Source organism: Castor canadensis, chromosome 8 (assembly GCF_047511655.1).
Source record: "Castor canadensis chromosome 8, mCasCan1.hap1v2, whole genome shotgun sequence".
NCBI classification, from domain to species: Eukaryota; Metazoa; Chordata; class Mammalia; order Rodentia; family Castoridae; genus Castor; species Castor canadensis.
Window position 1 is genome coordinate 93,254,452 of NC_133393.1, and position 11,986 is coordinate 93,266,437.

The 11,986-nt window shown below is 38.0% G+C and overlaps 1 pseudogene; it reads right to left on the reverse strand.

The window, feature by feature from the left end:
- Positions 1-9,663, reverse strand: LOC141425934 (olfactory receptor 9S13-like; annotated as a pseudogene).
- Between the last annotated feature and the right edge of the window lie 2,323 nt (positions 9,664-11,986).

Consider the following 11,986-nt stretch of genomic DNA (forward strand, 5'->3'; position numbering starts at 1 on the left):
TTACTCTCCTACCTTCTCCCCTCCCCTTATAACCCTGCTGTTCCTCTGGTTCAGGTGCCAGAGCCAGTACTACCACCCCAGGCTTCTGCCTCTCCACCTCCTCCTCCCAACTCTTTCATCTTTGCCCCGTTTCAACTCCCTGACTCCCAGGCTTCTGCCTTTCCACCTCTCCCTCTTAACATTTCCACCTCCACCCCTCTTCAACTACCTGTCCCCCCTCCTTACCTTACCAGAACTCCAAAAGGAGTTAGAGCAATGTTGTCAGGACATTAAGAATCTACCCTTTCCTCAGTCCCAATGGGAAAGACCATACTTCCTTTTCCCTCTCAGGGAGGTCTCACTGGGAGGGGGTGAAATTGGGTCCATAAATTCCCCTTTTACCAGCTCTGAGATCCAAAATTTTAAAAAGGAGTTGTGACCCATTCTCAAGGATCCCTTCAGGGTTTCAGAAAAGGTCAATCAATTTTGGGGATCAAAAATATATACTTAGGCTGAGTTAATATCTATTTGGGAATTCTCTTCTCGGGGGAGGAAAGAGCCATGATCTGTAGAGTGGCAATGGCTATCTGGGGACATGAACATACTCCAGGACAGAATGTCCCAGGGGCTGATAATAAGTTTTCTAACAAAGATCCCCAATGAGATAACAACACCCCAGGACACCAAGAAAATTTGAGGGACTGAAGATATTTAATAATAAGGGGAATCTGGTAATCAGTGCCAAGCTCACAAAACCTCTCTAAAGCCTTTAATGTTCAACAAGGGAAGGATGAGGGACCAACTGAGTTAATGAGCTGCCTCAAGGATTAGATGAGAAACTGTGCTAGGCTGACTTAGAAGACCCTCTAGGATACGGAATGTTAAAATTTCACTTTGTTACAAACAGCTGGCCAGATACAGCAAGAAAATTACAAAAACTAGAAAGTTGGAAAAATAGATCTATAGAAGAATTATTAGGAGAGGCACAAAAAGTATATGTGAGGAAAGAGGAAGAAAAACAAAAGCAAAAAGCAAAGATTATGTTATCCATGATCAAGCAGGTTAATAGAGCAAGGTCAAATCAGTACACTATCGGACAGCAGATTAATAAGAAAAGGCCAAACCAACATCTTATTGAACCTCAACTGGCCTGGCCTCCCTTATCAGGATATAAGAGACCAGAAAGTCAGAAGATGAAACAAAGAAAAGGGGGAAATAAGTGCTTTAAATGTGGGGAGACTGGACAATTTAAGAGACAATGTCCAGAACGGGAAAAAGAGCATAGGGAAACTGTTCCCTTAATGATCTTTGACAAAGAATAGGGGATTTAGGGACTCTTTTACTTTGAAGGGTCCCACTCAAAGCCCTTGTTAAATTTAGAAGTGGGACAACAATGTAAAGTTGTCACCTTCCAGACTGACTCAGGCACTTCCAGATCCTCCCTCTGTCTTCTGCCCAGAGGCTTAATCTAGTTCCTGGAGAGGATACTAATTTCTGGGGCAAAGAGAGAAAGCTTTCCAGTTAAAATATTATAAGAAATGGATGTTTATTTCCAAGACAGGACCACTAAGATACAATTTCTCCTAGTACCTGACGCAGGTAACAACCTGTTTGGAAGAGATCTAATGACCCCATTAGAAAACAGTTTACATGTAAAAAGGGATAAAATACAACCATCCCTGAATCTGCTTACTTCATGGGCCAAGAAACAAGCCAATAGTCTGGGCTAGAGACAGGAACTGGGGTGGTCTCCAGGTTAAACCTATCAAAGTTCAATTAAAGGAGTTGTTAGGAGAAAAAATTACTCTATTCCTATGGAGAGGAGGATAGGTTTGAAGCCAGTTATTGAGGGACTGATACAAGATGGGCTTCCTGAACTTTGTACATCTTCCTTAAATACTCCGATCCTCCTAGTCAAAAAGACAGATGTGTCCTACCAGTTAGTTCAAGACCATAGATCCATCAATCAAATAGTCCAAGCTAAACCCCAAGTAGTCCTGAACCCTTACACTGTTCTCAGCAAAATTCCATATAACCATGAGTGGTTTAGTGTAATAGACTTAAAAACCACATTTTGGTCCTCCCCATTAGATGCAAACAGTTGGGACATATTTACCTTTGAATGGGAGGACCCCCCACTCAGGACACAAGGAACAGTATAGGCAGACTGTCTTTCCCCAGTGATTTACTGACTCCTCTCACCTCTTTGGCCAGATCTTAGAACAAGTCTTAGAAAAGTTCATATTAGATCTCCACATGTGCCTCCTCCAATAAGTGGACAATTTACTTTTGTCAGGGGATAATCAGGAAGAAATGCTCAACACCACCATTAGCTTTATAAATTTCCTGGGAAGCAGAGGACTTCCTATTTCAAAGAATAAGTTACAGTTTGCTGAGACTGAAGTAAAATATCTGGGACATTTAATCAGTAAGGGCCAATGAAGGATTGGTTGAGAAAGAATAGAAGGAATTACTGGTCTCCCTCTCCCAGGAACAAAACAAGAATTGAGAAAGTTCCTTGGCTTAGTGGGATATTGCTATTTGTGGATAGTCTCATATTCCCTTAAAACTAAATCTTTATTTCTCAAATTGACCCAAGAGGGACCAGACCCCCTCCTTTGGACCCCTGAGGAAATAGAACAAGTAGATTACCTAAAGAAAAGCCTTATCACAGCTCTAGTGCTGGCCTTGCCCTCTCTTGAACAGCCCTTTCACCTCTTTGTGAATGTAAATAAGGGAGTTGCCCTTGGGATGCTAACCCAAAAACATGGGGGCCAATGTCAACCTGTGGTCTTCTTATCTAAGTTCCTGGACACCATCACCCAAGGCTGGCCTGAGTATATTCTGGCAGTAGCAGCTACAGCCCTTCTAACTGAAGAAAGTAGAAAAATCACCTTTGGGGGAAAACTAATAATTAGCACTCCCCATCAAGTTAGGAAAATCTTAAATCAGAAGATGGGTAGATGGCTGATGGATTCCAGGATCTAAAGTATGAGGTTATCTTGCTAGAAAAGGATGACCTAACTTTAACTAGTGATGAGGCTCTAAATCCAGCCACTTTCTTGGCAAGAAGGCAGAAGGGAGGAGCCCCCAAACATCAATGTTTAGATATTATTGAATATCAAAAAAAAGTGAGGCCAGATCTCTGGAAAACTCCTTTCCAGACTGAGTCCCACTTATTTGTGAATGGATCCTCTCAGGTAATTGAGGGAAAAAGCATAATGGACATTCTATTGTAGATGGGGAGGCCATGACTATAATAGAATCAGGCTGGCTCCCTACCAATTGGTTGGCACAGACTTGTGAACTGTTTTCCCTAAATCAGGGCTTAAAACACTTAAAAGACAAAGAAAGGACCATATACAATGATTCAAAATATGAATTTGGTGTGGTCCACACCTTTGGAAAAATCTATATGGAACAGGGCTTAATCAATAGCAAGGGCCAAGATTTGGTACATGGAGAGTTAATTCAACAAATATTAGAGATCCTAAAACTACCTGAAGAAATAGCCATAGTCCATGTGCCAGGTCACCAAAAGGGGATAAACTTTGAGACTCAGGGAAATTCTTTTGCAGATATGACAGTAAAACAGGCTGCTCTCACCTCTGAAGCTTCAGTCTTTTGTCTTATTCCACACCTCCCTGCTCCTCATGTCACCCCTATCTTTACCCCCTCTGAGAAAGAACAACTGAAAAAACTTGAGGCAGTCAGGACTGAACAGGGAAAATGGGTTCTCCCTGACAGGAGGGAAATGATCTGAAAGCCCCTAATGAGAGAACTTCTTACCTATCTCCATCAGGGGAACCACTGTGTGATGCAGTTTTGAGAGCCTATAGGTGTATAGAGATCTATACACTAGCCAAACAAGCATCAGAAGGATGTCTTACTTGTTGAAAGATTAACAGGCAAGCTCTGAGACAGAGACCAGCTGGGAGTAGAAACGCTGGGTTGAGACCCTTCCAAAGCATTAATGTAGATTACACTGAGATGCCCAAAATTGGTCATCTTAAATACCTCTTTGTTATTGTAGACCATCTCACTCACTGGGTTGAGGCCATCCCTCTCCCAGGGGCCATTTCTCAAATGTAGTTAGTGTATTACTAGAATACATAATACCTAGGTTTGGGGTTATAGAAAATGTAGACTCAGATAATGAGAGTCATTTCACCGCCAATGTCCTTAAGGGACTTATGAAGGCTCTAGAAATCAAATGGGAATATCATACTCCCCAGCATCCACCTTCCTCAGGGAGAGTTGAAAGAATGAATCAGACTCTTAAAAACCAACTCACTAAATTAGTCTTAGAGACCAGATTGCCTTGAACTAAATGTCTTCCCATAGGGCTACTCAGAATTAGAACGACCACTTGGACGGACATTGGCCTTTCCTCCTATGAAATGCTTTATGGGCTTGCTTACCTTAGCTCTGTTACTGATGTACTGTCCTTTGTAACAAAAGACTCTTTCCACAAAAATTATATACGTGGATTGTCCCCTACTTTACTGTGTCTTAGGGAAAAGGGATTGTTAAGACAAGCTCCTCCACTTGACTTTCTTGTTCACCCACACCAGCTTGGTGATCATGTGCTGGTCAGGACCTGGAAAGAAAATAAGCTTGAGCCAGCTTGGAAAGGACACTTTCTGGTCCTGCTAACCATGGAGATAGCTGTCTGGTCTGAGGAGCGGGGATGGATTCATCACAAACAAGTAAACAAGGCATCCCCACCTAACCAGAAGGAACAATGGGCTGTGCTCTCACTTCCAGGCAACACCAAAGTGACTATAAAAAGACTATAGTGAAAATATTCTTTCTTTTTCACTTGGGAAATGGTATGCTTATTATTAATGTAACTCAGCATACTTTTCCCTTAATTGTTGAATTTGATGCTGTCAGGTCCTTCATTGCGGAAACCTTACATCCCAACTTCAACTCCAAGGATACTCCCTTTATATGTGTCCCATCCCAGCACCCACAGGGAAGCCTAGTATCTGTCCAGAGTGGACAGAAGTGGGGTGGAACACTGGATATAAAGGATACACTTCCCCCTTTTTATGAAAATCCTAAGGGCTGCACTGGACCCCAGGGCACTGGGAAGACTCTGATTTCCAAAATCCAAAATAATCAAGAGTCTTTTAATAGACTACAATCAAAATTACAACTGTTTCAGACACACCCCTCTCCTACTTGTAAAGATAAACAATGTAACCCACTTAGATAAGTCATGGAAAATTCTTGGAGTATGACACGAAAACCATCTATATTTTGTAGATAAGGGTTGGGGACAGATGTATAAGGGACAGACCCATTAGGTGTCTTTGGGAGTTATCCAAACCCCTCCCAGGTGACACCCAGTTCTACCTCCACTCCAATATTACCTCCACGTTTATTCAACAATCAAACTCAGGTAACCGTAGTAGAAGTCAAGGATCTAAGACACTGTGGCTATTGACAACAGGTACAGAGATACAAACACTTGGATGAAATGGATAAAATAGTATGTCCTCACTTTAAATAAGAGTGATGCTATGTTTGTACTATTGGGAGACCAGTGTCTCAGGTTGTCCCATTTTCATTAGGATGGTCCTCAAATCCAGACGGAATGTATTGCATGTTGGCTCTGTTTCAGGATGCCAAGGCTTATGGCAATGGATCCTGCTAACACTATCACTACTGTTCCAGAGATCAGAGGTCCTGTGGGTAGGCCCCCAAGGACTTTTAGGCCACCTACCCTAGACATCAATTTTAACACATGCCTCACAAGGCAGAGGGAACAATTGACAAATGTGGTAACCAGATGGGATGCAGTGAAAGCCAGTCCTTCAACAGACTTACAAACCAGTCCATAGTCTTGGTGGGCAGAGTTGATGCCTAGTGGTACTGGGGAGGACTTTTACTTGAGACTCTCCAGGTAACTGGGCACCTGTGCTTTGTTGCAGTTGGCAATCCCTTTCACCCTAGCATTTAGATCCCCAGACCATGCCACAACATCTAGAAAAAGGAGAGACACTGTAGCCAACTTCAGAGGCTTCTTTAATCCCCATGTTTATATTGATGCTATTGGGTTTCCTAAGGGAGTGCTAAATGAATTCAAAGCCAGGAACCAAACTGAAGCAGAGTTTGAATCAGTACTCCTTTAGTGATCCACTGTAAATAAAAATGTCGATTGGATTAATTATATTTATTATAACCAAAGAAGTTTTGTTAACTGTACCAGGGATGCTATCAAAGGAATAACAGCAATTGGGACCAACTAGCCAGATAGCTTGGGAGAACAGGTTAGCAGTAGACATGATGTTGAATGAAAAGGGAGGAGTTTGCATAGTGATTGGAGTTTGGTGTTGCATGTATCTACCAAATAATACAGCCCCTGATGAAACTATTACTAAGACCCTACAGGGATTAACTACCAATCTAATGAGCTAGCTGAAAATTCAAGTATAAATGAATTTACCTTTCATTGACTTAATGGAAAAATGGTTTGGAAGATGAGAGGACTGGATGACCTCAATCTTAACCTCCTTTACCATAGTGATTGGTGTTTTAATTTTAGTAGGATGTTGCATAATTCCTTGTGTCCAAGGACTAATTGAGACAGCCCTCATCGAACAACCACCCCAGCCCTACCAAAATAACTTGTTTCTATTAGAAGGGCAGGAACACGAGAGCCAAAAATTTCTAAATGAGTCTGAAGAAAAGAATTTAAATTTTACAAAGGGGGGAAATTGTAAGAAAAATTATCATTCCTATCAAAGTATTTGTTACCCTCTCAGATTAATTAAAAATTCCTCAGGTTGCCATCTTAAGTGACTTGCATGTTTAAAGGGTCCTTGCGTCTTCTTCCAGATTCCTGTACAACTCCATTGCCTGCCAAACTATATGTCCTAGCCCATCCTCCAAGCCTTTTAGCCAGTGGAGGGAGATTGTGATACTTTGACCTGGACAAATCCCAGGTAAGGGGCAGGTACAACTGCGTCAGGGATATAAGGAGGAGCCACTGTCAGCCATTTTGTGCTTGTGTGTTTGCTTACCAGGAGTGAGCACATGCTTGCACCCTTTTATCAAGAGAAATTGCCTTGTCAAGATTTTCTGTCTCTTGTGTGTCTTTTTTAGGCACTGGAGGGTCTTTAATTCCAACACTTTCTACTCCCCCTTTCTCACTTTCTTATCAAGTTTTATATGGGTTTCATTATGACCATTTCATACACATATACAATGTATTTTGATCATATCCTTTCTCTCTTCTCTTTTCTTTCTCCTACCTTCCACTGGTTACCTATCCCCAAAGCAGTACTCCTTCTTGTCCACATCTTTTTTTCCCACTTACACTGAGATTTCACATACGAGAGAAAATGTATGGCATTTGTCTTTCTAAATCTGACTTTTTCCACTTAATTTTGTATTATCAAGTTCCATTCAATTTCCTGCAAATAAAAATATTCTTCATTATGGCAGAAAAATACTTCATCATGTGGATATATACTACATTACTTCACCCACTCAATTTTGATGGCACCTAGGCTGATTACATACTTAGATTTTGTGACTAGTACCGCAATAACATGGTTTGTGGTAATTTAGTTTTAGTGTTCATATATCTTTAAATAAAAAAATTAACACAGACACAGTAAGACACAACACTAATAAATTCCATCTGTTTCAGATAAGTTGGTTAAGAGTGAAAAAGAACTTAAGTTGGGGCTTAAATCTACACCATATTGGAAAAACAAATCACTCATATTAAGTACATTTAAATATGATACATAAAAATATAACATTAAAATTATTTGATTTTGAATGAAAAGGCATATGTAATAAAAATTTTTAAATAATAATTAAATTCAAAGATAAATTTTACACTGCTCCATGCCAAATTATTTAAATATTAAAAGAAAATAGAGACAAAATAACATTCATATTAATAATGGCAAGTTTCAAATTTGTTGTTCTTTAATACTTACCACATGCTTTCATCTCTGTTCAAGAATGGCTGTTTTCAAGGCTCTGAAATTATGATTTTGACAATTCCACATAGACTAGAAGATGTATTTGAATGCATATTTTTAATAAAAATCCTGGAGCCATTCTGGTGTTTTGTAATTCAATTTTCTCATTTTAAAAATGGTGTTTAAAAACAAACTATTGTATATTTTGTGTGGTCTTTATGTATCATATTTTATTATTATATAATTTAATACATTATGTTGATGATAATGCATTAGTAAAGGATAGCAGAATATTATTGTCATCATTTTTGTGTGAAGATTTGCCTCTTGTATATAAAATACCATGGGTCTTCTTTACAGAGGCATGGTATTTCCAATGATGAGAGTCCCTGGGTACCTGAGAAATGTTAAGTTTTCCATTCAAAAGAGGGCTATGTAACCATTACATTTTGCCACCATCACAATGCATTTCACCTTGAGAAAAAGATAAGGAAAACACACGATGGTATTATTGTGCATAATAACTATATAGTAACAATTCTTATTGTTTACTTCTTGAGGAAAATAAAATTGAAATGAAATTAACATTGTTATAACAGCAAATAGGCTGTCATAAACACCAGCAAATAAAATAAAGATGTGTGTACATACATTATTAGAATTATTTCATAAACTTAGAAAATCATATATGGTCCCACAGAAAAATATTTTTCTCATACTCTGATTTTACAAGAACAGAATAAGTAGAGCACTCAGAAAATAAACTCTATCCACTATATAATGGTTTCATGAATATCACTGAGAAGACCACTTTCCACATATTCTCGTCACAGCATCTTTAACATCTCTGTTTCTCAGACTGTATATTAGAGGGTTCAGCATTGGTATTATAAGAGTGTAGAACACAGCTACAATCTTGCTTTGCTCTGGTGAGGAGATGGCCCCAGGTTGGGCATACATGAAGAACAAAGTTCCATAGAATAAATTCACCACCGATATATGGGAACCACAGGTAGAGAAAGTCTTTGTCCTGCCTTGAGTAGAAGAGATCTTTAAGACAGCAGAGGACACATACATAAAAAACCAGAATGACAGTGTTGGTGGTGATGATGATGAAAGCAGAGAGAATAAAGAGCACAAACTCATTCATAAAGCTGTCAACACAGGAGATCTTGAGCAGGGCTGGGACATCACAGAAAAAGTGGTCCAATCTGTTTTCTCCACAGAAACACAATTTGAAGGTGAAACATGTTTGCACTATGGAGTTAATGCATCCACCAACATAGGCTCCAGCTACCAACTGAACACCAACTTTGTGGGACATCTGCACAGGGTAAAGGAGAGGGGAACAAATGGCTGAGAGCTGATCAAATGCCATCACAGACAGAAGAAAGCCTTCAGTTGTGACAAACAAGGCAAATAAGAAAAATTGGACTGCACAACAATTGTATGAAATTTTCTTTTCAGTACTCAAGAAGTTGGCTAACATATTTGGAGCAATGACTGTGGAATAACAGAGATCTAAATAGGATAAGTTTCTAAGGAAGAAATACATAGGTGTTTCCAGTCTGGAGTCCACCTTAATAACAGTTATCAAACTGATATTCCCCAGTACAATGACTGTGTAGATGATCAAGAACACTAAGAACAAGAGGATCTGGAGCTTTGGAGAGGTTCTAAACCCCAGTAGAATGAATTCGGTCACCTCTGAATAATTCCTATTCAGCTCTCTCCTCATAGCTGATGTATACATAGAACTAGAGGGATGGGAAAATGAAACAAGAAGTGATTAGAATACTTGTTTCAGTGAAAACACCTGGTGAATCAACATGAAAGAAAATTCATCACATTGATCCAATATTTTAAAAAACACTAGTGAACATAATGAATGTACTACTTTTTAAAAATTCTTCCTAGTGATGAGCTCAATATGATTGCTGAGCCTTTTCAGTTATATTCTCCTGCAAGTAATGCAGATTGACACTTTAGCTGTGTTTTTGGGAAATGGAGATTCCAGGAAAATGTCTGGAATCAGGATATTTAAAAATTTTTATATATATTATGGTCAGTTTATTGCCATTTAAATTTGCTACTTAGGAGGCAGAGATCAAGAGGATCATATGTTTCTTTCTAGACTAGGTAAATAGTCTGGGAGACTACATTTCAATGTGCCTGTCATCCCCTACAGCAGGGAAGCAAAACCAGGAGGAATGTAGGTCAAAGACAACCTGAGCAAGAACCTACATAAAAAATAACAAGCCCAAAAAGGACTGGCAGAGTGCCTGCCTAGCAAGCATGAGTCCCTGAGTCCAAAACCCAATTTCAAACTCCTCCCAAAAAAGTTTCTTCCCTTGATGAAAGACATGTCACAAAAACCTTATAATCTACGCCAGAAGATACAATCTACTGGAGCTGTAATATTACATAACCCACAATTTTGAAATAAAAATCAAGTTCACTTGATAGTCCTATTTTATTTTTAGTGATTATTTACTTTTTTCAATTACCACAGAAAAATAATATAAAAACTATACTTGCTTTCTAACATGAGAAATAGGCCTTTAGATCCTGGCAAAACTTTCATCCTTTTATAGATCAGCATCATTTCATTATTTCTTCCATTAGTTTTGTCCCTATGGCAATATGAATTCTTGCTAGCTAAACTGATCTGCTAAACACAGTCAAGTTTTAGTTTATATTTCTTAAATACAAGGAAATAAGACTTTCACTTTCCTTCCTTTCTGTACTCCCTGCCTCCCTCTCTCCCCTGCTTCCTGCTATTTTTCTTTCTTGCCTTCCTACTCCATCCTTCCACAATTTTTGAACATAAGAATGCAAATGGAGATATCTAAAATCTTGGGCAGAGAGATTTCTTGAAAAAGAAATCTAATAACAAACACAAGATAAATGCATATGGAAAATTCAAGGCACAGAGGATAATGTAAAGATAGCCAAGAATAAAAAATGAAAGGAAGACACATGTTTTTTAACAAGCTTTAGTTGTATTTATTTTAGCATACTTATTATGACTATGAAATATTCTTAAGTGAAGTATACTGGAGTTATAGGGAATGGAGGAAATTTTTATACTAATTTTATGATTTAAGAAACTAAGTCATTAAAACCAGATTTAAGATACTTATTTAGAATAATGAGATTGAACAGCACACAGGTTCAATAACCTAACATAAAACATAAAAGAAACCTTACAAACAAAAAAATCAATTTATATACTGTGGAAATATATTTTCTAATGCTATAAATTTATAATTATATATGTTTATATGATTATACTTGCATAATTATAGTAAATGCATTAAACTCTAAATGTAAGTATCAATTTCTCATAATTTTTATTGTTGCATTAATATTCCCATACTAAAGCAGGTTGGAACTTGGAATTATTCTAGAATCAGGCTAACACAGGCACAGAAGTCAATTATTAAAAACAAATATAAACAGAAATATTGACTGATAGATAAGACAAGAATGATCAAACCACTTCTAAAAGGGCCTATTAATGAAAAACTTCATGTATTCTTTAAATTCATATTTTACATTACCAAATTCCTAGTTTCAACAGAAATATTGAAATAAAGTTAAGAAATATCACAAAGGCTATCTCAAGAAATGTGGTGTGGAAATAAAAAATTGAAATATAAATTACTCTCAGGAATGATTAATATTTCTTATCTTGACAAAACTATAAAACATTCTAATTCAAGTTCATTCAAGAAAAAACAAAGCTATGAAAAGAAAGAAACAAACCTTTTTTTACTTGGAGGTTTTTCCACAACACAGATATCATTTCCTCACTGCTCATATCATGACTCAAATTTGCTAACATGAACAAATAGCAGCAGAATTATAGCTCATCTGTTAACATGTTTATTCTACTTTGGTTTACTGAAGTATTTCTTTGATTTAACTAACAAACAGACCTGGGATGAATCCTGAGAGAAATTCTCTCATGGGGAGGAAAACCAAACTTGTGGGCACTGAGGATTAAAAGGTCTTGTTCATTGGTAAGATATTTTGTGTCATAATGCAAAAAAAGAAAA